Source organism: Crotalus tigris, unplaced genomic scaffold (assembly GCF_016545835.1).
Source record: "Crotalus tigris isolate CLP2741 ecotype Arizona unplaced genomic scaffold, ASM1654583v1 scf7180000017614.5298720, whole genome shotgun sequence".
In the NCBI taxonomy this organism is placed as follows: domain Eukaryota; kingdom Metazoa; phylum Chordata; class Lepidosauria; order Squamata; family Viperidae; genus Crotalus; species Crotalus tigris.
This window is the reverse complement of record NW_024096513.1, coordinates 3,892,283-3,917,587: the sequence shown is the minus strand read 5'-3', so window position 1 is coordinate 3,917,587 and position 25,305 is coordinate 3,892,283. Positions and strand designations below refer to the sequence as shown.

General features: G+C 42.1%; 1 protein-coding gene across 1 annotated transcript in view; it reads right to left on the bottom strand.

Annotated features, from left to right (window-relative positions):
* Positions 1 to 25,305, bottom strand: part of COL16A1 (collagen type XVI alpha 1 chain) — a 292,803-nt gene that overhangs the window by 266,768 nt on the left and 730 nt on the right. The gene's annotated exons all lie outside the window — the stretch shown is intronic.

Genomic DNA, 25,305 nt, shown 5'->3' with positions numbered 1-25,305 from the left:
AGAAACTTTGAATCTTAAAATGTAGAGTGGGGATATCCAACCTTGGCAACTTAAATAATAATAGTAAAATTGGAAGGGACCTTGGAGGTCATCTAGTCCAACCCCCTGCTCAGGCAGGAAACCCTATACCATTTCAGACAAATGGCTGTCCAGTCTCTTCTTAAAACATTCCAGTGTTGAAGCATTCACCGCTTCTGGAGGCAGGTTGTTCCACTGGTTAATTGTTCTAACTGTCAGGAAGTTTCTCCTTAGTTCCAGGTTGCTTCTCTCTTTGGTTAGTTTCCATCCATTGCTTCTTGTCCTGCCTTCAGGCACTTTGGAAAATAGCTTGATTCCCTCTTCTTTGTGGCAGCCCCTAAGATTTTAAGACCTGTGGACTTCAACTCCCAGAATTCTCCAGCCAGTCCTAGGAATTCTGGGTATTGAAGTCCACAGGTCTTAAAGTTGCCAAAGTTGGACACCCTTGGTATAGAGAGCAATCGGTACTAACATTTTCATCAAAACAGTTCTCAGTCATTTCAATATAGTTCTCGGAAGCATCTGGGATCTTTTGTTCCATATCTTGCTATATAATTTTCTACTCAGGGACTGGGGTTCCTTTTCTTACCCAATATTTAGTTAGTTTTAGAGAAACACTCCAAGGACAACTGAAGACCAAAGCAGGATAGTTCCCTTTCTTCCTGTTTTTGAAACCTCACCTGCCAGGCAAATCTTTTCAGTCTTGATTAGCAGTTCAGCTTTAATTGCTGTGTTTTTATTATCTTTGCCCTGTACGGGGATTGACAGGGCAGGATTGATTGACAGGTCAGATTGAGATTTTCTTGTAACTCTTTCACGACTGAACATTTTAACATGGGATTTCTCCCCAGTCACTGGACAGGTCCAGTCCCAGATGGAGATTGCAAGATAGTGTCCTAGTTCTGGACAACTGAATGTTTTTGCAAAATGTACAATGAATTCTAATAGAAGAGAATGCATGTAGCTCAGGATCGAATGTGGGGTCCTTAGTACTCTCCGAGTACTAAGTTGTGTGCTTTCATTACCAGACTAAGTAATATCATTAGTACTAGTGAGTGTGGAGTTTGCACTCTGTCGATATGTAGCAGCTAGCCCTACCAGAATTGAGGGGGCTGTGGTTTTCTTTTTGGTAGTTGCTTGAGTACAATATTGTTTTCTGTTTATTTGTTTGTCTGGTGTTAATCCTTGCTTATCTGTGCATTGGCTGACGGAGAGAATATGTGGAGTCCCTGATGCTCTCTGAGCTTGGTTGCTTGCTTGAAAATCTTTCATTACCTAACTAGGTAACATCATTGGTGTGAGTGAGTGTGGGGTTTACTCTCTGTTTTTATACCTGCCAGTGTTGCCTGCCAGTGTTGGTGGGAATGTTATTTTCCCCTTTGTAGTTCCTTGATAATTCCAAGCAGAAAACAATACCTGATGCAGTGTTTCTCATATGCTGGCTGGGGAATTCTGGGAGTTGAAGTCCTCACATCTTAAAATTGCCAAGGTTGAGAAAGCCAGCCCTAATCAATACTCTAATCAAGGAACCACTAAGAAGAAAACCACACTCCTACGAACCCTGGCAAGGCAAGGTAATATATATAAACTGAGAACAAACTCATTTTTGCTCACACTGATGATGTTAGCTAGTTGGGTATTGAAATATTTGCCAGGAAACAACCAAGCTCAAAGAGTACCAAAGGCTCCACATTTCCTCTCCTGCAGCCAACATCCAGAATAAGCAGGGATTATCAGCAGACAAACAATCAAACAGAAAACAATAGCCCAATCAAGGAACTATTAAGGAGAAAACCACACCCCCATCAATCTTCAGACAGGAAGGCAGTGCAGAGAGTGATGAGAGACAGCCGAAAAGATCATTGGCAGCTCCCTCCCTCCCATCCAGGACACGGCACAGAAGCGCTGCTTGAGCAGAGTCCGTAAGATCATCTGGGACACCACACATCCTCTTCATGACCTGTTTTCCTTGTTACCTTCTGGGAGGAGGGGGCTTTGTGGTATCCATAGCAGAACATCCAGTTTCAGCCATAGTTTCATTCCATACAGCATTAACCTTATGAGCTCTCAAGCTTCCTCCTTCCGTTATATATTCAAGATGGACAGTATTTAATATTTATTTGCTACATACATGTAGGAGTGTGGGTCTATACCAGGGGTGTCAAACTCAATTTCACTGAGGGCCACATCAGGATTGCGGTTGCCCTGGGGGTGCTGGATGGGTGTGGCCAGAGTGGGTGTAGCCTATTGGGCGGGCATGGATGGAGTGGGTGTGACCTACTGGGTGGGCGTGGCCAGTTCTACATCATTCGCATCAAGGGTGCCTATGGGGGCCTGGGCAGGAGTGGGACAGATCTGAGGGTCTCTGGCAAAAGGGGGTGGGACCAGGGCAAGTGCCAAGGCATGGTCCACTGGGGCAAGTGCCAAGATGGCCACCACAAAATTGTACATGGGCTCCCAGCTGGGCAGGGCCCAGGCAGCAGGGGCCGTTCCCTCACTGTTTCCAGGATGGGCTCGCGGGCCACATGAAACTACGTCACAGCCGCATCCGGCCCCCAGGCCTTGTGTTTGACATGTCTGACCTATACATATGTTGTATATAGTATGTTTAGGTTTGTGTCATGTATGTGTTTCACTTTGAGAGCGGGCAACTATACTTCAATTTTTGATGTGTGCCGTTGTGCCCACAGTTAAAAAATGACAATAAAGGTTACCTTATCTACCTGGCAGGGGAAGCTGGCTACATATAGACAGGGAACAAACTCCACACTCACTAGCATTGACGATATTACCTAATCCGGTAATGAAAACTCTGCAAGCAAACAGCCACGCTGAGAGGGCACCAAGCGTTCCACCAAATGGCGAATTATACTATTATTGCTTTTTACCTACTGCTGAGGACAAACTCCTCATATTGGAGGATTGAATTAAGAAGTGATATTGGGGCAAAGTGGGCAGCTAAGAGTTGAACTTTGCTAGGCAATCACAGGGCTGTTAAATGGAAAGTCAAAATAAAAGTCATCCCAGGGGGAAACAATGGCCAACCTCTTCTGGATTTATTCTCAAGAAAACTGATCATACCATTGTGAGCCAGGTTCAACTTAAAGAAGGCTTTAAATCACACTGTTGATAGGCACGACTACTACGTTACAAAATACTCTGGGGTAGCAAGAGTGTTTGGGGGAGACAGGATGGGAACTAAGCTACTGGGACAGTAGACACCAAATTCCTTTTGGAATTTGGAAAGTTCCTGCTGTTGGAGACAGAAAAAGGTATCCAGAGCAAGTGAATAATGAAGAAAACCCAGTCTGTAATTGATATTCCAAAGGATCAGTGACAGATGCAAAAAAACAAAACAAAAAACAGACCCTACACAACATACCGTTGCTCCTCACAAAGATTAAAGCATGAACAAGTCCAACGGTAAAGGAAGGGTAACAAGGTCTAAATGGAACAACATGACAAGTCATCCCACTTTTTATCTATACAAGAACCCCTGCTTTGTAGGTTTGTGATTTTCTGAAGGAATTGCCATCTCCTACAGCCATCTCAGGCAGCCTGGACCTGGGCTGTGTCTTTCCAGAGGAGCCTTTGAAGAAAGATCTTACAGTCAATGTCAAGAAGGCAGGTGGGCCACGTTGGAGGAAGGAGTTCAAAGCAAGCTTATCAGAAGGTTCCAGAGATCTGCCAAACAGCCGTGCAGGCTGGCCAGCCAATGAATCATGACTGAAATCTTTTATTTTAGTGCTCCACTGCTCTGGAGGAGGCCAGGAGTAAATTAAACCTGCCACTCTTTGTTTTCCTGTCTGCTTCCAATATTAATTACAGACAGGTTACAATTCCTGCAGGTTACATGCGCTGGATTGAGTACTGCAGAGTATTGCAGATTGAGTACAGCCAAGCGGTATCCCTTTGAACACAGGCCAGGAGACATTGATGGGCATCACAGTAACGTAGTCGTGAGGCCAAAAGACCATGGCCACAGAGGTCCAGGAGAGGGCAAGATGACATTACATATTTCCTGGTGCAAATCATGGGATGTGATTGTTCCATCACCACCACCACCACCCAGCACCTGTCCATAGGCATAATGCCCTCAGGTGAGGATTGTGACCACTGAGTCTACAATAATCTGACACACATCAGGCAATCTGGGGAGGAGGGGAGCCCATTGCCTTTGCTATAGATTTGCAAATGTCCTGAGAATACTGACCTCTTATGAGTGCAGTTGGATATTTTCATCCAAATCGGAAGCAAGGATGCTATCATTGCTGTCATTTGGCTTTTTTTTGACCACACCCTTGATCAGCAGGGTTCTTCTACCAAGACACACAGAAGTAGAAATTGAGCTTTCTCTCTCATTCACATTTTTGTGAATAGGTCAATTTTTTTTCTAGAACTTGATCCTTAAAAAACAAACACGCACTAACTTTGTTTACATTTGGGTGTACATTTGGTGTCCAAACTTTGTTTGAAAATCTCCAATGTTGGAGTCTCCATGACACCAGGGGGTGTTCATGTTGTATCATAGCTCCCATAATCAGGAAATTCCTCCAGTTTTTCAGAACTAACACATATATTAATGATTTGTCAGAACCTCCATTGCAAGCTAGGAAAGGTGGAAGGAAAGAGAAGAAGATGACAACCAGTATGAAGGTGGAACCAATTACTGTGGTGATGGAGGCACTATGGGAAGACCTGAACAGAACAGGGAACAGAACCTCCTGGAAAAAACCAAAGAGTCAGCATCAACCTGATGACCTATAATCAAATCAATTATCTGGAGAAAACTCTGATTCTGGGAAAGGTAGAAGAGGAGAAGAGGATGACCAGCAGCAATGTGGATTGACTCAGTTAGTGTTGATGGGCTCAACCTGAAGGACCAGGTTAGGTACAGAGTGTCATGATGGAAAATCAAGCTATCAAATCAGTAAGAAGTCAACAATGACTTGATGGTACATAAGCAATCAAAAAAGAGAATAAATAGAAATGACAGAATGCAAATAATAATTGAAAAGGTTTGCAGAGTAATATAAGATTAAAGTTTAAAAAACTGCAAATTTCTTCTGTTGGAAGAAACCTCTCATCTAAGGCTTAAAGTTGATCAGCTTGGATTAAAACGAATATAATTTTGTGACAGTTTAACACTTCGACACTTCTTGTTGTATTTATTAAAACTAGACTTTAAGCCGATTAAGAGACCTATGTAATAAAAATGAACCATCATAATTAAAGAATCTAGAATCCTTAAGATGATCCCTCATCTTGGATGTATCAGCATCCATGTAATGAACTGTATTCTAAAACACTTCCCAGGTTAAGCTGAAACTTGTAGGAAATAGTTTAATTCTATAGTTTAAGCTACCAACAGAATTAAATTTATTTCTAGTAAAAAGTATTAAGTATTTTGATGGCCTTTTCAGATTCTTAAGTCTTCAACAAGTTTTTTTTTAATCCTTATTTAATGCTGCATGAAAAATTAGTTTAATTTGTTTTGGGTTTTCTTGCTCTTCTGTTATATTCTGTTATTCCTGTTATTTTGTATGACAGTATTTATTTTAGGAGATGGTGGAGGGAAGGAATACTGGCATTATCTGTTCCACAACTTATTATTACTGTAACGATCCCTTATCTGTCCACAATTCCCTATCTTGGGGGAGTGGGCAGAGAGGAAGGAGAAGCAGACAGAAAAACAAGAGAAGCTGCCTCTTGAGGTCTTTCTTTGCGATTTTTTATGGAAGTGGGGGAGGGGTTTCATGGGGATGAGTAGTTATTAGCGGGGATTGCAGTGAGACTGATTCTGAAGGCCCTCTCCTAGAAGGCCAGTAGGCTTCCTTGGACAGTCAGTTGGCCATTGTAAGGAGACAATGTGCTGAACTAGAGAATGTTTTATTTTATGCATTTATTTTGTCATTTGGTTTCTACAGCTGCCAATCTCAGCAACTGACTTTGGGTGGCTCACAATTCAATTCATTGCTTAGATTTGCAGGGCCACCTAGTTCGCAAGCATGACTCTAGGGAACTGAAATGTGAAGAAATAGGGGAAAAAAAGAAACCTCCAAGGAATTAAAATATTAAATTAAAATATGATGTCAAGAATGAAATTTTGGCAGCTACGTGCCTCTTCATTTCAACTTGCCCTTAGAGTAAGGGGGGGGGGGTAAGTGTTGCTTTAGAGTGGATTAGATGGAGAAATGAAGCCTTTACGATTCCACTAAAGACCATGAAAGCCTGAAACCTTTCCAAGGACACAACAGCAGGTGCGGAGTTGAAGCAGACAGTTCCCATAACAAAGTGAAATTTTTTACATGAACTATGTGAGAGATTGGGGGGGCTTGGCTGGGGAAATTATTGTTACATTCTATGAACTGGTATCTGGGGACCCCAGTGTTAGTTTTTGCTTCAACATTATCATGCAATGTATTCAATAAACAGTAAGATTTTTGGAAATGGAATGAAACCTGGAGTTTTATTTGGATTCTCGAGCTGGATGTTGACATATGGATTGAATCAAATTGAAATATAATGCCTTTGGAACATTTTAAAAAGCAATGGTATAACAGGGCAATGGAATAATAGAAATATCAATAAGAAGTGATGCAACTGAGTCCATTCAATGTGCATCTTGCTCAAAAGCCTTTCATTCATTCCATGGTCCAATCCAATACAGATAATCCTCAATTTAACAACCACAGTTGGGCTTTGATCTCACTGTTTTGACCACCATCTTGACTTTGTGATATGCATTCCCTACAACCCTATGTGTGTAATTAGACAACTCTGATGAACTTCTGAACTAAATATGGTTCTCTATCTCTCTGGGAGCTGAGAAGCATCATCTCCCTGAAGGAGATGTATCATCTCCCTGAACAGGAGTATAAGCAAAGATCTCTTCAGGAGATCGGCATAGCTTGTGGAATTCCTTGCCACAGGAAACCAAGCTCATTTCCCATCTGTGATCCTGCAAACAACTCCTCTGGCAGACAAACAAATTAAAAAAAAAACAAAAATAAAAACCCAATGCTTCTTCTTAAATATGTTTCTTACCAAATAAGCTTGAAGCTAATGGTGGTGTTATTGATCTCTTACTATCTTCTCTGATGAATTTTTAATTGGGAGTGGTTGGCTTTTCAGTAAAGCTTGGAGTGTTATTTTAGCGTCAGGAGCAGACAGGACTCCTGTTTCCAGAGGAGAGATGAGATAGAAATATCACAAATAAATCACTTATTTTAGACAGAGACGATTCCCTCGTTGCCATCCGTCTATCAGGAAATGCAATGCTTGTATCTCAAGAGACATACATTGCATCTCAAGAGACATACATCTTGGAGAGACGCCCTTAACCTACCTACTGAATAACTCACCAGTGCAAGTGTGTTAAGTAAAATGCACACTGCAGAAAAATCAGGAACACGAATCGTGCATTTGCTGGGCTTCAGATCCTCAGGGAAGCTTTATCTGGCTCCGGCCCCTCATTAAATGCATCTTTGGTACTTCCAAAAACAGTTGCTCTGTGGTTAAATATCATTCCATTTCATTTTGCAGATTATACCGTGAAATCGGGTGGAAAGAACAGGAGACGGCAGCTCATGCCACTTTGTGTAAAAGGACTTGTGTTACGTCGCTAGGCAGAGATGCTGAGGAAATTCTCCGGGAAAGGTCTGCGTTAAGGAAATGGATCACAGCAAATTATTAGTAGGGGCACTGAGGTCTCTGCGGGGTCTAGTCTGAAATAGGGTGATCAACGCTCTGTCTTTGGGGGTTTTGTTTTTTGTTTGTTTGTTTTTTGGTCTCTCTGTGTGTGTGCCGTGTGTCTGCTTGAGCCTGCTCTGCAACAGACCCAGCACCTCCCACAAGAGCCACCAGCCTTGCCAGGTACACGCATGCGCAAGGCACTTTTCTATTTGACTGAGCATTAGACTTCAATCCGTCCATATGTAGGAGAGTTGCAGAGACCGTCTTTCTTTTCCTGATATTAGCAAAGCCAGAGAGCAGTGTTTATCAACCTTGGCAACGTTAACAGAATAACAGAGTCGGGAGGGACCTTGGAGGTCATCAAGTCCAACCCCCTGCTCAAGCAGGAAACCCTATACCATTTCAGACAAATGACTGTCCAATCTCTTCTTAAAACCTCCAGTGATGGAGCATTCACCACTTCTGAAAGCAAGGAGTTCCACTGATTAATTACTCTCAATGTGAGGATATTTCTCCTTAGTTCTAGGTTGGTTCTATTTCCAGCCGTTGCTTCTTGTCCTGCCCTCAGGAGCTTTGGAGAATAGCTTGACTCCCTCTTCTTTGTGGCAGCCCCTGAGATACTGGAACACTGCTATCCTGTCCCCCCTCATCCTTCTCTTCGTTAAACTAGACATACCCAATTCCAGCAACCGTTCCTCATATGTTTTAGCCTCCAGTCCCCTAATCATCTTTGTTGCAATTAAGATATGTGGACTTCTATTCCCAGAATTCCTCAGCCAGCAAAGGTTGAAAAAGGCTGTCATAGATTGACTGCTAATGAGAATTCCTCCTTCTAATTGTTTATTTGGTCCACATGACCAGGGATGGAGGCGAACCTCTATTCAGAAATTTCTCACATGGCAGGTTTGGCAAATCTGCCAAACAGGTGGCTGTTGCACTTAAGTTCTTTTTTAAAATCATTGGCGCTAACATTTTTATAGAGAGAGTTCTTCCCACACAAACATTTTGTTTGCCCAACGCACAATAGCTTTTGCAGACTGATTTACCAAATGTACTTTCTGCATTGTTTTTACGGACTTATAAACAGCAATGTCCATGGAGAAATTCCTGTTTGTTGCTGTTGTTGGCAAACTGCAGCAAAAAACACTGTGGAAGAAGAATCTTGAAAGCTAGCTCTGTCTCACGAGTGCTTTGAAAATGAGAAATTACCTCTGGTTATAGCATCATAGGGTAGGATGGGACTTGGAGGTCTTCTAGTCCAGCCCCGTGTCCATACAAGGAGATTTTCTATCATCCCAGACAAGTTTCTTGAAATCTTTTCTTGAAATCCTCCAACGATGGAGAACCCACAGTTCCAGGAGGCAAGCTGTTGTATTGGTTAAATGTTCTCACCGTTACGAAATGTCTTCTTAATTCCAGGATGGATCTCTTTTTAGCCAGCTTCTCCCCATTTTATTTTTTCTTGTCCTGCCCTCTGGAGCTTTGGAGAATAAGTCAACCTTCTCTTCTCTGTGAAAGCACCTCAAGTACTGGAAGACAGCTTTCATGTCACCCCTAATTATTCTGTTCCTTAGGCTAAACATACGTAGTTCCATTATCTGTTCCTCCTACGATTTATCCTGCAGAACTCCCTTATCGTTTTAATTGCTCTTCTCTGCACTTTTTCTAGGGTGTAGGATTTTTATTTATTTATTTGGCATTATGGTGACCAGAACAGGATGCAGTATTCCAAGTGTGGTCTTACCTATGCAATATTAAGTGACGTTATCACTTCTCATGATCTTGATGCTATCCTTCTGTTGATGCAGCCTAGGAATGGCTTGGCTTGAATATGAACACTTTCCGTTTCCAGACCTCACCACCCAAACCAGCTGATAATAGTAGAGACTTATCTCCATGAAACATATAAACAGGAGAAGGTGGATTGATTCATGCACTTCTCCCCCCCCTCCCATTTCCCCATAGACATTCTTCCAATGTACAGGGAGCTAGAAACTCCACGAAGCAACTATATCTCTACAAGAACTCCAGTTTGGTTTTTCAATATTTGCAAGAAGACCTTCATTTGCAATCTTGTCATGCATTTGTTCTAAATCACTAGAAGATGGATTTCTTTGATGTGTGTCCCTTTTTCCTCACTGTTTGTCGTAGGCAGCTTTCAGAAATATGCAGAACCGCTCACAGAGAGGCAGTTTAATTTTGCTGTAAATTTTTGACAATTCTAGGCTGTCAGTGGGACACAATTTGTGGCCAGGGCACTTGCAAATCCACTCTTAAAAATCTGTGAGGCTTTCACCACCAATGCACGTGTACTTAATTCCATCCCTAAAGAGTATGTACTATTTAGTCCATCTCCAGCCAACTCCCCTCTCCATCTTTTTTATCTGGTCATTTTCCATTCCTGGTTCAAAATCTCTGTGACTTCACCACCAATATGTCTGTTTTTTCCCATAGAGACCTATAGCCTCTAAAATATTGATGGATATCAGACTGTCCTTTCTATAGCCTGATAGTCTCCAACAACAAAATGCTGACACCTAGTTCTGATTGATTGATTATTTGCTCTCAAGTTGTTTTGGCTCTTAGCAGCTACCTAATAATATCTCGCCTGTTGAATTGTTCCTAACTTGTCTTTTAGGTCTTCCAACGGTGCAGCCCTCAGCATTGTGATGGAGACCATCCACCTTGCTTCTGATCATCTTCTTCTCTTTCCTTCCAGCATCTTTCCCAGTACTGAAGCTTCCTTCAGAGAGGTAGGTCTTCTCATAACATGCCTGAAATAGGATAAATTTGATCCTGGTCATTTGTGCCTTGAATGAGAACTCTGGGCTGCTTTGTTCAATGATCCATTCGTTTGTTTTCTTGATTGTCCATGGTATTTGCTGGAGTCTTCTCCAACACCAAACTTCAAAGGCATCAATACCATCTCTTCAAAGTCCAACTATCATTTCCATAGTGCATTACATGCAATACCATGGACTGCACTATTCTGATCTTTGTAGGTATAGACATTTGAATCTCTTTTCCAAGGCTTTCCTGACTGCTTTACCACGTGCTAGAAGTGACAAAATTCCCTTCTACAATGGCTGATGAGAAGATAAAAAATGGTATTTATCATTCAGTATCTTCTTTTCAATCCATTTATTTAACTTTTTCCCTCACCTTCGAGTTAATAGGAAGGAGAAATGTGATTTTGACTGTAGTTATGGGAAAGGAATGGAGTGAGTCTAAGGCAGACATGTCAAACACAAGTCCTGGGGGCTGGATGCGGCCCACGAAGTGGTTTCATGTGGCTGGCAAAGCCATCCTGGAAACAGTGAGGGAACGGCCCCCTCTGCCATGGCCCTGGCCCAGGCCGGCTGGGAGCCAACGTACAATTTTGTGGTGGCCATCTATGCTGAAACGCATTCAGTCTTAGCTACATAAGCCCCCCTTACATGGCCTGAGAGGAACAGTGAGGCTTGGTGCTTGCCCCGGTCCCACCCCCTTCTGCCAGAGACCCTCAGATCTGTCCCACTGCTGCCCAGGCCCCCACAGGCACCCTTGAGGCGAACGATGTAGAACTGCCCACACCCACCCAGTAGGCCACACCCACTCCATCCACACCACCCAGTAGGCTGCACTCACCCTGGCCGTGACACCCACCCAGCCCCCTGAGGGCAACCACAATGCTGATGTGGCCCTCAATGAAATTGAGTTTGATGCCCCTGGTCTAAGGGGGTCGCTTCTTCCCTGTCAACAAGATACTGATGAGGGAGCAGACTTCACAAAATGTAGAAATGAATGCACATAAATACGATTACAGTGCAAAACAATAAATTAAACTTTCCTTCCGTCCTTCCTGGCTTCCTTCCTTCCTTCTTTCCTTCCTTTCTTCCTCTTTCTTTCTTTCTTTCTTTCTTTCTTTCTTTCTTTCTTTCTTTCTTTCTTTCTTTCTTTCTCTCTCTCTCTCTTTCCTTCCTTCCTTCCTTCCTTCCTTCCTTCCTTCCTTCCTTCCTTCCTTCCTTCCTTCCTGCTGTCATGTGCATACATAGCTACATTCGCTCTTTGTGTAGCTTAGATCCCAGCATTAAACCTGATTCCAAAATTGCAAGCTTAAAGCTTTGCCCTGGTTAACTAATCACAATCTATCAGCCTCCAGCCAAACTCTTGGGGATTCAAAGCCCAGACATGGGGGGAAAAAAAAAGAAAAAAGAAAAACCTTTCAAGACAATGAAGTTAGCAAAACTATTCAAACTTGCCGTTGCCAGAAAGCCCTGTGGCAGCTGCTGAAATACGGAAACCAACTTTAATTAAGTCAGCATTCTTCTTTTTTTTGCAGTGAAAAAAGCTCCTCAAAAAACCAGGCGGCTTCTGCTTACCCACCCCCCAAATCCAGAGGAGAAACAAGCTACATCTGACTGAAACTAGTTTGCCCCCACTCCTGCGCTCTTCCACAAGTGCTTCCTCCCACCGTGCAGCCTTCATTGCATTTGTCTTCATTAACACACATTTGTTTAAATAAACCACCAAGAAAATTCCAATAATGAAGACAGGGAACCTGTGCTGTGTTGTCTCCCGGTTAAAAATGGCTCTCAGATTTTAAACCCTGCACACATCTCTTTTTCTCCATTACTGCAACATCTTTGCATATAATATATTTCATCTGCCTTTGAAGTCAGCTGCTAGTTCTTCGAGTTATATCCCGGCTTATGGTCTTCTTAACCTTGGTACTTAAGACCAGCTCTTGCGTTGTCCCACTTCTCAGAGCTTCAAAGGGAATGATCATCATAGGGCTGAAATTGGCAACTTATAGTCCCAGGGCTACACTTGACCCTTGCCCTAATTTCAGATGTCCTTAAGCAAGCAATTAACTCAGAATCGTGGCAAGAAATGTTTGCTAGGAAGGAAGGAAGGAAGGAAGGAAGGAAGGAAGGAAGGAAGGAAGGAAGGAAGGAAGGAAGGAAGGAAGAGGCAGGCAGGCAGGAAGGCAGGAAGGCAGGAGGGAAGGAAAGAAGGAAGGAAGGAAGGAAGGAAGGAAGGAAGGAAGGAAGGAAGGAAGGAAGGAAGGAAGGAAGGAAAGAAGGCAGAGGCAGGCAGGCAGGAAGGCAAGCAGGAAAGAAGGCAGAGGCAGGAAGGCAAGAGGGAGGGAAGGAAGGAAGGAAGGAAGGAAGGAAGGAAGGAAGGAAGGAAGGAAGGAAGGAAGGAAGGAAAGAAGGCAGAGGCAGGCAGGCAGGAAGGCAGGAGGGAAGAAAGAAATGAAGGAAAGAAGGCAGAGGCAGGAAGGCAGGAGGGAAGGAAGGAAGGCAGGAGGGAAGGAAGGAAGGAAGGAAGGAAGGAAGGAAGGAAGGAAGGAAGGAAGGAAGGAAGGACCCCTGCATAGGTGAATGATTCTGGAACTCCACATTTCCAGAAAGATATCAAGAGTTGCAAAGAGTTCAGAGGATGTTAATAAAAATGATTCATGGACTTGAGAATGTGGCCTATGAGGACAGGCTGTAGTACCTCAGGAAGGCCAGTCCGGAGAAAAGAAGGCAACATGATAACTGGGAAGCTACAAGGAATATAGTCAAGAACAATTTTCTGTGGTCATCAGAAATAACAGGAATAAGTTGCAGTTACAAAGATTTCGTTGAGGTATAAAGAAAAACTTCCTGATCCGCACAACCACGGCACAATCTCGGAGACTGTAAGGTCTCTACCTGTGGAAATTTTCAAGAAGAAACTAGACAATGACCGATCATAGATGATTAGTTGATTTTTCTGAACGTTGAAAAAGATTGGGCTACATGATCTTTATGGTTCTTTCCAACTTTACTGTTCTATAATGAAGAAGGAGGGAAATACACTTATTCTCTGAACTTAACTGGTTACTACCAATAGCATGTATCCTTCACATCAACAAAAATGTGCACTACCACATCCCATACCCTGTGTACAGGACACCAATAGAAAATGGAAACCCTGGGGAATCCTCTAGTATCTATGCGACCAATTAGAGTGTCTGGATTTACTCATGTTTGACAAGATCAGTTACAAATCTGCTCACTCTGTTTGCATAGTATACTAAACTGGGTTAGATTTAAGCTCAGTTGGGGATGTTTAGCGCGTTATGTAAACCTATCCCATCAGTTGATGGTTCAATGTGTTGTACAAACCTACAGTAATCAGATTATCCATGTGTTGTGAACACAGCTGATTTGTTCAGTCTTTATAATAGGTGTGAAAAACAGTAATTATGAAATTTCACAGTAAGATTTGGAGTTATCATAAAGTGTTGGCTAGAAGATGAACTATGAGGTTCCATGTAAGGAATGACCCTGGAAATTGAGGGTCCAAAAAGGTCATGTGATCATATGCAGGACCTACAATATCATGCAAGCCTTTGGATTTTATCACATTATGCCCTCTCATTCCTTGCGTTCCATGGTGCGTCTCCTAACTCAAGTTCCAGAAACTGGATAGCAACAGCACTTAGACTTACAGTATATCGCTTCATAGTGCTTTACACACCTCTCTAAGCAGTCTACAATGTCAGCACGTTGCCCCCAACAATCTGGGTCCTCGTTTTACTAACCTTGGAAAGATGAAAGATAGAGTCAACCTCGAGCTGGTCAGAATCAAACTGCTGGCATTAAAAGGAGAAGAACGATTTACTTTGTCAATAAAACCAATGCCTCTTATAACCACTGCACTTGCAAAAGGCAAACAGTACAAAACACCATCTTTATTCAACTTCCCGAACTGGGATGCATCAAAACAAGCTGCTTTGCAAATAAAAACATGACCTCCAGCCAATTACTAAGTTAAGAAGACCAACTCTATCAGCCCTGCAGGTTTTCCAACCTGCCAATATATCAAAGAGGCAGTAAGAAACACAAATGTGCGTTTTTTTTTTTTCCAGGGCTGGGATTTATCACAGGGGGATGACAATGTACAAAGATGTTTCACAAGGCTCAGAAGCTGGAAAGTGACCTACAGGAACCACCAAAGAATCAAAGCTAAAGAAATATGAACTCCTAACAACCTCCAGTTAGTTTTCCAGTGCTGTTTTTAGGGAACAATAGAAGCCTTTATCTAAGTCTGTGTATAGATTTTGAGTTTCTTCAGAGAAGGAGAGGAAGAAAGAGAAAGGGGACTGAGAAGCAGAAGGTCAAATAGAGAAAGGGAGAGTTTCTCTCCTACAGGAATTGGAAATTTTGTCAGTTGATGTTTGAACAATGATACTTCTAGTTATGGCCAGGAGGGAATTACAAAGCTGGGGCATAGCAGGACTACGAGAGGCATAATACGATGGAGAAGCAAAGAAAGGACTCAGCATTTAAAACAGGGACAGGTAACCTTTTGTGCTGTGGCTGCTTTATTTTTTTTTTAAATTCAGCCTCCTGGGAACTCAAGAGTGACAAATCACATCTTTGAAAAGTGGGGGAGACCCCAAAAATATCAATTTTTTACATTCTACCTGGGGATTATTAAGGGCAGGTTGCTTGGAAGCCAAATGGAAAATTATTCTATTTTGCATTTTTTTTTTACACACACAAACAAACAAACAAACAAAATCCCATGAGAAGTGCACCTCTGAAAATAGGTGACTTGATCAATGATGCTTGAGGAATATAAAATGAATATGATCTATAATAAGCACACTAAAGTTGCCCCTTGAAAAAGCACCTTTGGGACAACCAACAAAGATGATTAGGGGACTGGAGGCTAAAGCATATAAGGAACGGTTGCTGGAATTGGGTATGTCCAGTTTAATGAAGAGAAGGACGAGGGGGGACAGGATAGCAGTCTTCCAGTATCTCAGGGGCTGCCCCAAAGAAGAGGGAGTCAAGCTATTCTCCAAAGCACCTGAAGGCAGGACAAGAAACAACGGATGGAAACTAACCAAAGAGAGAAGCAACCTAGAACTAAGGAGAAACTTCCTGACAGTTAGAACAATTAACCAGTGGAACAACCTGCCTCCAGAAGTGGTGAATGCTCCAACACTGGAAGTTTTTAAGAAGAGACTGGACAGCCATTTGTCTGAAACGGTGTAGGGTTTCCTGCCTGAGCAGGGGGTTGGACTAGATGACCTCCAAGGTCCCTTCCAACTATTATTATTATCATCATCATCATCATCATTATTATCGATCATCGCACAGTCAGCCAGATGTTCAGACTGGATTTGGCATTTTGTCTACCTATCGAGTCCTTACCCAGGACCTGGGATAGGCAGATGTGGATGTTTGATGGTATTACAGATATCGTCGCAGGATGGAAGCAGTTCCTAGTAAGGCCGCCTTTTGCAATTGACTAATAGCGAATTTGTCAATGCCAATTGTGTTCAAGTGGTGCTCCAGTTGTTTTGGAATTGCACCCAAGGAGCCTATGACTATTGGTGGTATTATTATTATTATTATTATTATTATTATTATTATTATTATTATTATTATTATTTATTAATGACCTGGATGACTAAGAATCTCCACTGACTTTTGGGGAAAATCTTTAGAGAGAGATTTTTTTTTTCTCTGCCCACTTCTTCCTTGCTGTGTTTGATTTGATCCTCTCCCCCAATCCTGCCCCCTCCCCAGTCACCTCTTCTAGAAGATGCCCTCAAAACTTCGCACCTTTTTTGGCAAGGAAGATGTTTCAGCCCCTGATTCTTTTCATTTCCCTCTTCTGCCTGTGTTCAGCCCTACCCCTTTCCAGCTGTGCAAGCAGAATGATATGCACATGCTCCAGATGCAGACTTACCATATATTTGCATAAGGGCCTTATATTGTGGGAAGATTTATTTTCAGTCCTTCCCCTTAATGATCCCTAGCCAAGTTTTTTTTTTGCCATTTTCACAGATGCCAGAAACTGAGCTGACATTTCCATTGAGCTGTCAGCTATGACCCCCAGCATTTTTTTTTCCTGGCTAGTTGCAGGCAACACAGACCCCCATCCCTGGCATCTGCAAAAGGTCGAGGGTCAATTGCCTCAATGTGCATCACTTTCCTCTTAAACAAATTGAATTGCATTTGTCGTTCGATTGAAAGACCTCCTTCTTTCGTTCTTAGCATAAGAAAGATTTCTCTCTCTCTTGAACCCCCAGCAGTGGCAGCTGATAACTGGAGACACCTAAACACTTGCATTCTTATGGTTTAACATTGGACCCTATCAATTACGTTTTGGCTGAATTCTATAAAAGGTTTCTTCTTTATTAGGAAGAATTATTAAATGGATTCTTCTCCCCAGCACAGCTTCAAAAGCAGAAGCTGACAATTAGCATTTAGAAAGTTCTAAGGCATTTTTTTCAAAAGGCATTGATTTGATTTTTTTTAAAAAAATATGCAGGAAGGCTCAAAAATTAGGCAAAAAATAATAATCCCTGTATCCGGTAACATTTAAAGATAGTTGAAGCATCCATGACTGGACATTGATCTCTTCACTGTGTGACTCTCGGCTGCAGAGGGAGAAAGAACCAGTATTGAACTATTTTTAAGAATACTCTATTTCCAGGTTTTGCTTTGATTCACAGCATTCCTTCTTGCAGCCCTTTTGAAATGCAGAATTAAGATAAGGTTCCAGGTGCATCATTTGCAAAAGCCCTGTTGGAATTAGGCACACATGCAGAGTTGAAAAGGGGTAAATGATTAGAGATGCTGAAAATCTTGTTGGATCCATATTTTTCAAGAAAGCAATCTGATTTGCACTTCCCAGATTGACACACGGAGCAACTTTTATGGCAGAACATTGTGGCCCTGTTCTCATCCCATGAACCATTCCTGAAAGACTTTGCATCCTTGGGGAAGAACTATAAATATTCTGTTTAGGAGCTTCCCGTGACGATGGCCTCTCTCTTGCCATCATCCTCCATTCAGTCTTACAAAAGCCACAGCCTACAAAATGAGCCATGTAACTCTTCTGAGCTAAGAACGGTGCCCATCTTATCAATGTTATCTAAGGATTTGGTTGGTTTTAGCTCCTGAAATATCCTGCTCTGGCTTCATTTGGGGTTGAAAGGCAGATGGTCTATTTTTATCTGCCTTCTGCATAGGAGGGATTTCTGCCTCGCCTTTGCAATCATGTGTGGTTGACTTGATTTTATTTGCCTAGACTTTCTTCCCCTTGATTTCACTCCAATGGCTACTGGTGGTTTCCTTCTCCATTCCTCAAGTTGAAAAAGAGATTGAACAGAGGGGAGAATTTCCCTTGAAGCCATTTCAAGCAGAGCCTTCGGTTCCCCCACCCCCCAAATTTAGGTTTAGATTATTATGCACCCTCTTGTTGTAATGTTGGGGTTTCTATGTTTAAAATGTGTTCAGCGTGACAACTACATATTTGAGTATGAAAATCTACTATTTTAATTTCAACAAAGATGATTAGGGGACTGGAGGCTAAAGCACAGCTGGAGGCTGCTGGAATAGGGCATGTCTAGTTTAACGAAGAGAAGGACGAGGGGGGACATGATAGCAGTGTTCCAGTATGTCAGGGGCTGCCCCAAAGAAGAGGCAGTCAAGCTATTCTCCAAAGCGCCTGAAGGCAGGACAAGAAGCAATGGATGGAAACTAATCAAGGAGAGAATCAACCTGGAAATAAGGAGAAATTGCCTGACAGAACAATTAACCAGTGGAACAACCTGCCTCCAGAAGCGGTGAATGCTCCAAGAGTGGAAGTTTTTAAGAAGAGATTGGACAGCCATTTGTCCAAAATGGGATAGGGTTACCTGCCTGAGTAGGGGGTTGGACTTGATGACTTCCAAGTTCCCTTCCAACTTTATTATTATTATTATTATTATTATTATTAGTAGTAGTAGTAGTAGTAGTAGTAGTAGTAGTAGTAAATAACTAAATACTAATTTTTGCTGATTTTCCCAGTATATAAAAAAGATGGCTGGGAATAACAGAGCATGTAAATCTACTCCATAATGCCCAGGTACATCTATTGTAACCACTGTAAAAGAAGACTTGGGCTTTTCAGCTCTTGCTCATTCAACAAAATGCATTTCAGAGACAGAGGATACTCTGATATCCAACCGAAGACGTCCATTGTTTGCATTCCACAGAATTCTTTCTGTAGGCCTTCGGCAAAGAAAAAGTCAGAGGGGAGTGCCACAGACAGAGAAAAACTTGACTTCTCCTTTTATAAAAAAAACACTTGCTGGTAGAAACATATATCCTCCCTGCTCCAAAATTTCCCAGCTTCTTAAGGAAGCCTGGATCAAGCAAGAAAAGTTGAAGATAGTGTCAGTCTCAGCCAGTTGGCTGAGATCAAACAAGACCAACACAAACTTTGGGAAAGTGTGTTAGCTGCTCCCTCTTAGAATAAATATAGACTCCTGGAAACCACAAAAGGATTTTCCCACCTTCATGGATAGTGAGATCATTAAGATGGTGTCCCTTTGAAAGTCTACTGAATAGCGCAATGGGTCCTATCAAATAAGATGCAGTTCAGTGGTGAGAAAAGTAAAGCCCTGTACTTACGGTTGAAAAACCCAATGCATAGGTACAAAATGGTACCTGACTCAACAGTAATAACGGTGAGAGGGATCTCGGTAGCCTGGTGGACCATCACCGAAGTATGAGCCAGCAATGTGCTGTTGCTGCCAAAAAAAAGCTAATGCAGTCCTAGACTGCATCAACAGGGATAGCATCAAGATCACAAGAAGTGATCCACTGCCCTAGTGAGGGCACATTTGGAATACTGCATCCACTTGTGGTTGCCATGATACAGAAAAGATGCTGAGGCCTTAGAAAGAGTACAGAGAAGGACAACAAAGATGAGACTGGAAGCTAAACTGTATGATGAATGGTCCAGAGAAAGATTAGGGGGTGACATGATAGCTGTCTCCCAGTATTTTATGGGAAGTCACTGAGAAAGGGGGTTGACTTATTCTCCCAGAGCACATGAAGGTAGGACAAGAAGCAATAAGAAAGAGATCCTACTTGGAACTAAAGAAAAATTTCTGTCAGGGAGAACAATTAATTGATCGAACAGCCTGCCTCCTGGAGTTGTGGATGCTCCTTCACTGGAAGTTTTCAAGAAAAGATTGGGCATCCATTAGTCTCGGATGGTATTAGAAGGGAGTTGGACTAGAAGACCCCCCCAGATCCCTTCCAGCTCCATGATTCTATCTGTACATCAGGGTTATCTCTTCTCTCTCTTCTTTACATCTGTTCTACCTTTCCTTCCTTTTCCTGCCTTTCTCAGCCTTCCAACCTTCCAAGGTTGATAAAATGAGGACCCAGATTGCTGGGGGCAATATGCTGACTCTGTAAACCAACCTGTGGGTCGGGACCCCATTTGGGGTCGAACGACCATTTCACGGGGGTCGCCAAACAACGCAGTCCGCCATTTTTTTCCCCTTTTCCTTAGTTGTGCTACTCCCTTTTATTCTATTGGTTTTTGAAAGCCAATAGAATAAACTCTCTTGAATAGAGTCTAATTCTATTGGCTTTCAAAAGCCAATAGGAATTGTCCAGGCTGTCTCTGCCCTGCTGAGCCTGCCAAAAGTCCCATTCTGCAAACGGTGCTGCACCAGTTGAGTAGTCCTCAACTTATGACCAGTTGAGTAGTCCTCGACTTATGAACGGTTGGGGGTCGCAGCATTAAAAAGGTTGAGAACCACTGTCTTAAGAGGGGGCTGTAAAGCACTATGAAGCGGTATATAAGTCTAAGTGCTATTGCTGTTGCTATTCTATAATCCTTTACTGAAATCCTTATTAGAGAAATGGAAGTCTCATTTACATGTCTAAAAAGAGGTCCAGGGAGTCTCACTTGAGTTTGTGGCTTCCCTTATAGCTCAAAGTGTACTCAGTGGTGTCCCAACTCACAGATTTACCCTTTCTTTAGGCATGGAATCCACTTACTATGTAACTTATCCATCCTCCAGCTGCAGGCTCTCTAGTAGTCTATTTTTACTTCTTTTCTTATAACCCAACTTTATAAATTGGGAAAAGGAAAGAAACCCACCACGTCAAAAGCAATCAGCTTCTGTAAGCTGTAAATGGTATTTTACTGACCCAGAACTAATCATGAGAGCAAAAAGAAATTTCCATTAAGTGCTAAGTGCTCGGTTATTAAGCATATTTATGAAGTTTGAATCTGTTTGGATTTGGGGGTGGGAAGGGGAAATGGGGCAAAATAAAATTGTGGGAGAGAGAGGAAAAGCTTTATATTTTTCTTAAAGATGTTTTTTTTTCCCCTGAAGGGATAATTCAGAAGTTCAGAATGTAGAACACATGTTGATTCTTTGCAGTGGTGACTTTCTTAGCATCATGGTTACATTTCCTCTTATTCAAGGTGTTGTCAACTGAAGTGGGAGTAGGGAACTAGGAGCTGGGCAGGGTCTGAATTTAAAGAAAAAACTGAGGCTGAAAGGATGGAACCAAAGATCAAGACAGATAAAGAAAGACAAAGGAAAGCCTACTTCAGGCAACAGCTATGGAGATGCAAAGAGCAGAGACTCATTGACTCCATTGTAAGCTTTTATCTTTAGGCCCAATGGAGAATGTTGCCCATTTGTACAATGATAAGACTTAACCACAAAAGAAAATCTTTTAATCTGTAAGTGCCAAAAGGTTATTTGGCTCATTTCTTTCTGAAAATGAAAAGTCTCCAACACCATATACCGAGGAGATGATTAAATACAGGGGGCCCAGAAGGACTGTTCATGATGGTAAAAATATGAACATGGTAGACCAGACCAAGAAATTAATGTTGTACAGGTCAATGCCTGTATATATTACAGGAAAACAGAGCAGCTCTGTGTAAAATAAATTGCAGTGCACAGACATGTGCAGCGGTTTGACAGTTCACATTCACTTAAATCACTGCATATTCATGATCAAAGCTATAAAAGAAATTCTGGACACATTGATTTGGGAATTAATGTTTTGCTGTGGAAAGAAATAATGCATTTTTAAAACTAAAAAGCTTCACATGAATGTGAATGTCCAGCCAATTTTTTTTATATATAGCTCCCTTCCTCCAAAAAAGAAAAAAAATGAAGAAAGAGAAAGAACAGCAATAGCACGTAGACTTATATACCACTTCCTAGTGCTTTACAGCCCTCTCTAAGCCATTTACGGAGTCAGTACATTGCCCCCAACAACACTTAGCCAAGACAGGCTATTTGGCTGCCCCAGTGAAGAAGACACAAACAATGATCCACGGAAGTTCAAGAAAAGTGATGCAAAAGACAGATCAGGAACATTTTGGAAGAGAAGACTAAGTTGACTGGTTTCAAAAGTGCTTATCATCTGTTGGTACATTTTCTTTTTTGAACCCTTTTTTCTGTTTATCTTTTAACTTTGCATTCTTTTAGAAAATCAATAAAATTATATATTCAATAATCATTTGGGAACTCATTCATTGGCCATAATTAAGCAGTCTCAACCTGAGTCACACTATTGGCACAAGGGAGGTAATAATTTAGGTCCATCCTACCAGTAGACTTGTGCTGGGCTGTACTGGAACAGATGTGAAATGCTTAGAATTCAACATAAATAATACTTAATTCTCAATTGTTGAAAGGAGAAGAGTAGAGTAGAGTAGAGTAGAGTAGAGTAGAGTAGAGTAGAGTAGAGTAGAGTAGAGTAGAGTAGAGTAGAGTAGAGTAGAGTAATAGAGTTGTAAGGGACCTTGGGGGGGTCGTCTAGTCCAACCCCCTGCTCAGGCAGGAAACTTTATACCATTCCAGACAAATGGCTGTCCACTCTCTTTTTTAAAACTTGGAGCATTCACAAGTTCTGGAGGCAAGTTGTTCAACTGATTAATTGATGACCAGCAGCAAGATGATGGATTCAGTTATAGCAGCGATGGGGGCGTTATTGGAAGTCCTAAAGGAAATTGATCTATGTGGTCATTAAGAGTTGATATCTAATGGAACATAATTAATTAATTGATCAATCAATCAATCAATCAATCAAGCCTTAAGTATAAGTCAAGATTCAAAATAGAACTCTTCCAGATTCTATAGAACAGTGGTCCGCAACCTTTCCAGCTTAACTGACTGGTATGGGTGATGGAGGTGGGTGGGAGAGGGGTTCAACACAAGCAGCCCGCCACTCACACAAATGGAACTTTGCACACAAGTGTGAGCACCTGCCGCTTGTGCAAGTGGAACTGCAAATGCTCGCGTTCTCACCCACTGCTTGCGCGGCCTGCTTCAAACAGGCTGCAGCCCACTATCAACCCCAGGGGTTGGGGACCCCTGCTATAGAAAGATTAAACTCTCAGTGTTGCCATTTGATTAAACAGGAGAAAAACGCAGTTAAATAACAAACAAACAAATACGGGCAGCAGCTAAACATAATTATGGGATATTTAACTTTTGTGGAAAAGAAAGGAAAAAGAAAACCCAAGCTGTACTTCTCAGTTGTATAAACTGAGCCAGCTGTGTAAGGTACTTGGAACCCCTTATGCATAGTGTGTGAATATGTGTTTGTGTGTGAACAACGCATCACCACATCAGTGTTTGCTTGAAAATTCCTGCAAACAGGGAACATTTTGCTTAGAGCGGGTGCACAAGTTGAATTCTCAGTAGATGGCTAATACATTATTAAATGGGTTATATTCTAGTAGCTTTAAGTTTTCAGTGTGAAAGGATGATCTGAAAAGCACATAGGGTCTCCCCTGCTCCCATCTAAATAATTCCCCTTTTGTTCACTCAGCAGAGATGAGAGCAATCCATTATGCCTTTAAAAAAAAAGTCTTTGCTAGAGTAAGTGATCCATTTGTTCAGCACTCTTCACCTTCTAGGAGGGTCATGGAATTGCAACTCAACCTTCTGTAGCAAGTAATTTGCTAAGGCAAGAGCCATTGGGAAGAAAAAAGGGGGAAAAACAAAAATAGTGACTTTTTACTCATCAGCAAGGGATAATCCCTCTGGTGCTCATCCGTAGAGTTAACTCCACACCTTTAACCAAATCCATCAGTTACAGACCTAATGCAGAGTTTTCCAGACCTTTTCCTTCATTACCCAAAACCATTTATCAGAAAGTCGTATTAAGTTTGAATGACTGGCTGCAAGTTCCTTCCTTTGTTACCGCCATAATTGTCACTGAACGAATGGTCACAACGCAAGGACTGCTATATTATGAAAAACAATCACTGAATGATCTTGATGCCATTTGTGTTCATCAAAAGAAACACTCTGGGAGATTTCTGAATACATTTTAGTACTCGTGGCAAACTTTGAGTCAATCTGAATGTTCCTGTCATGCTGGATAATAGGCTCATGTGCTGTTACCCAAAGAGAAACCACTTTTACCCAATCTGGGGTAATTTACCTAATGGATGCATTAATACAATAAGTTAAGGTTAGTAATAGTAGTAAAGTTGGAATGGATCTTGAAGGTCATCTAGTCCAACCCCCTGCTCAGGCAGGAAACCCTACACCATTTGGGACAAATGGCTGTCCAGTCTCTTCTTAAAAACTTTCAGTGTTGGAGCATTTACTGCTTCTGGAGGCAGGCTGTTCCACTGGTTAATTGTTCTCACTGTCAGGAAGTTTCTCCTTAGTTCTAGGTTGCTTCTCTCCTTGATTAGTTTCCACCCGTTGCTTCTTGTCCTGCCTTCAGGTGCTTTGGAAAATAGCTTAATTCCTCTTCTTTATGGCAGCCCCTGAGATATTGGAATACTGCTATCATGTCCCCCCTTGTCCTTCTCTTCGTTAAACTATACATACCCAATTCTCGCAACCGTTCCTTATATGTTTTAGCCTCCAGTCCCCTAATCATCTTTGTTGCTCTTCTCTGTACTCTTTCTAGAGTCTCAACATCTTTTTTACATCGTGGTGACCAAAACTGGATGCCATATTCCAAGTGTGGCCTTACCAAGGCATTGAAGAGTGGTATTAACACTTCACGTGATCTTGATTCTATCCCTCTGTTAATGCAGCCTAGCACTGTGTTGGCCTTTTTGGCAGCTGCTTAGCTTAACATTTTGGTCATTCACCACATTGTATAAATTGGATGTAGCCCATTTGGTGCATTATCACTCTCGGAATCTGTGCAAATTTAGAAAACAAGTTGTTTTGGTGGCTGTTAAGCATATTCTGCAAACACAGCCAAAACAGAACTCAGAACCCTAGCAGCACTGATGCAGATGCAGCCAGCGCTGTCCAAAGACATTTCCACACTCATGTGGCCAGCATGAAGTCATAGAGTGCTATTACCTTTGTTGGCAGAGACATCACCCTGCCAAAAAAAGTGCGTATAGTCCAGGCCATGGTTTTCCCAGTTGCAATGTACAGCTGTGAAAGTTGGACCATAAGAAAGGCTGAGCGCCAAAGAATTGAGGCCTTTGAACTCTGGTGCTGGAGAAGACTCCTGCAAGTCCCTTGGACTGCAAGGCGTTCAAACCGGTCAGTCCTGGAGGAGATCAACCCCGACTGCTCTTTAGAAAGCCAGATCCTGAAGTTGAAACGCAAATACTTTGGCCACCTAATGAGAAGGAAGGACTCACTGGAGAAGAGCCTGATGCTGGGAAAGATGGAGGGCAAGAGAAGAATGGGACGACAGAGAATGAGGTGGCTGGATGGAGTCACTGAAGCAGTAGGTGTAAGCTTAAAGGGACTCCAGAAGATGATAGAGGACAGGAAGACCTGGAGGAACATTGTCCATGGGGTTGCGATGGGTC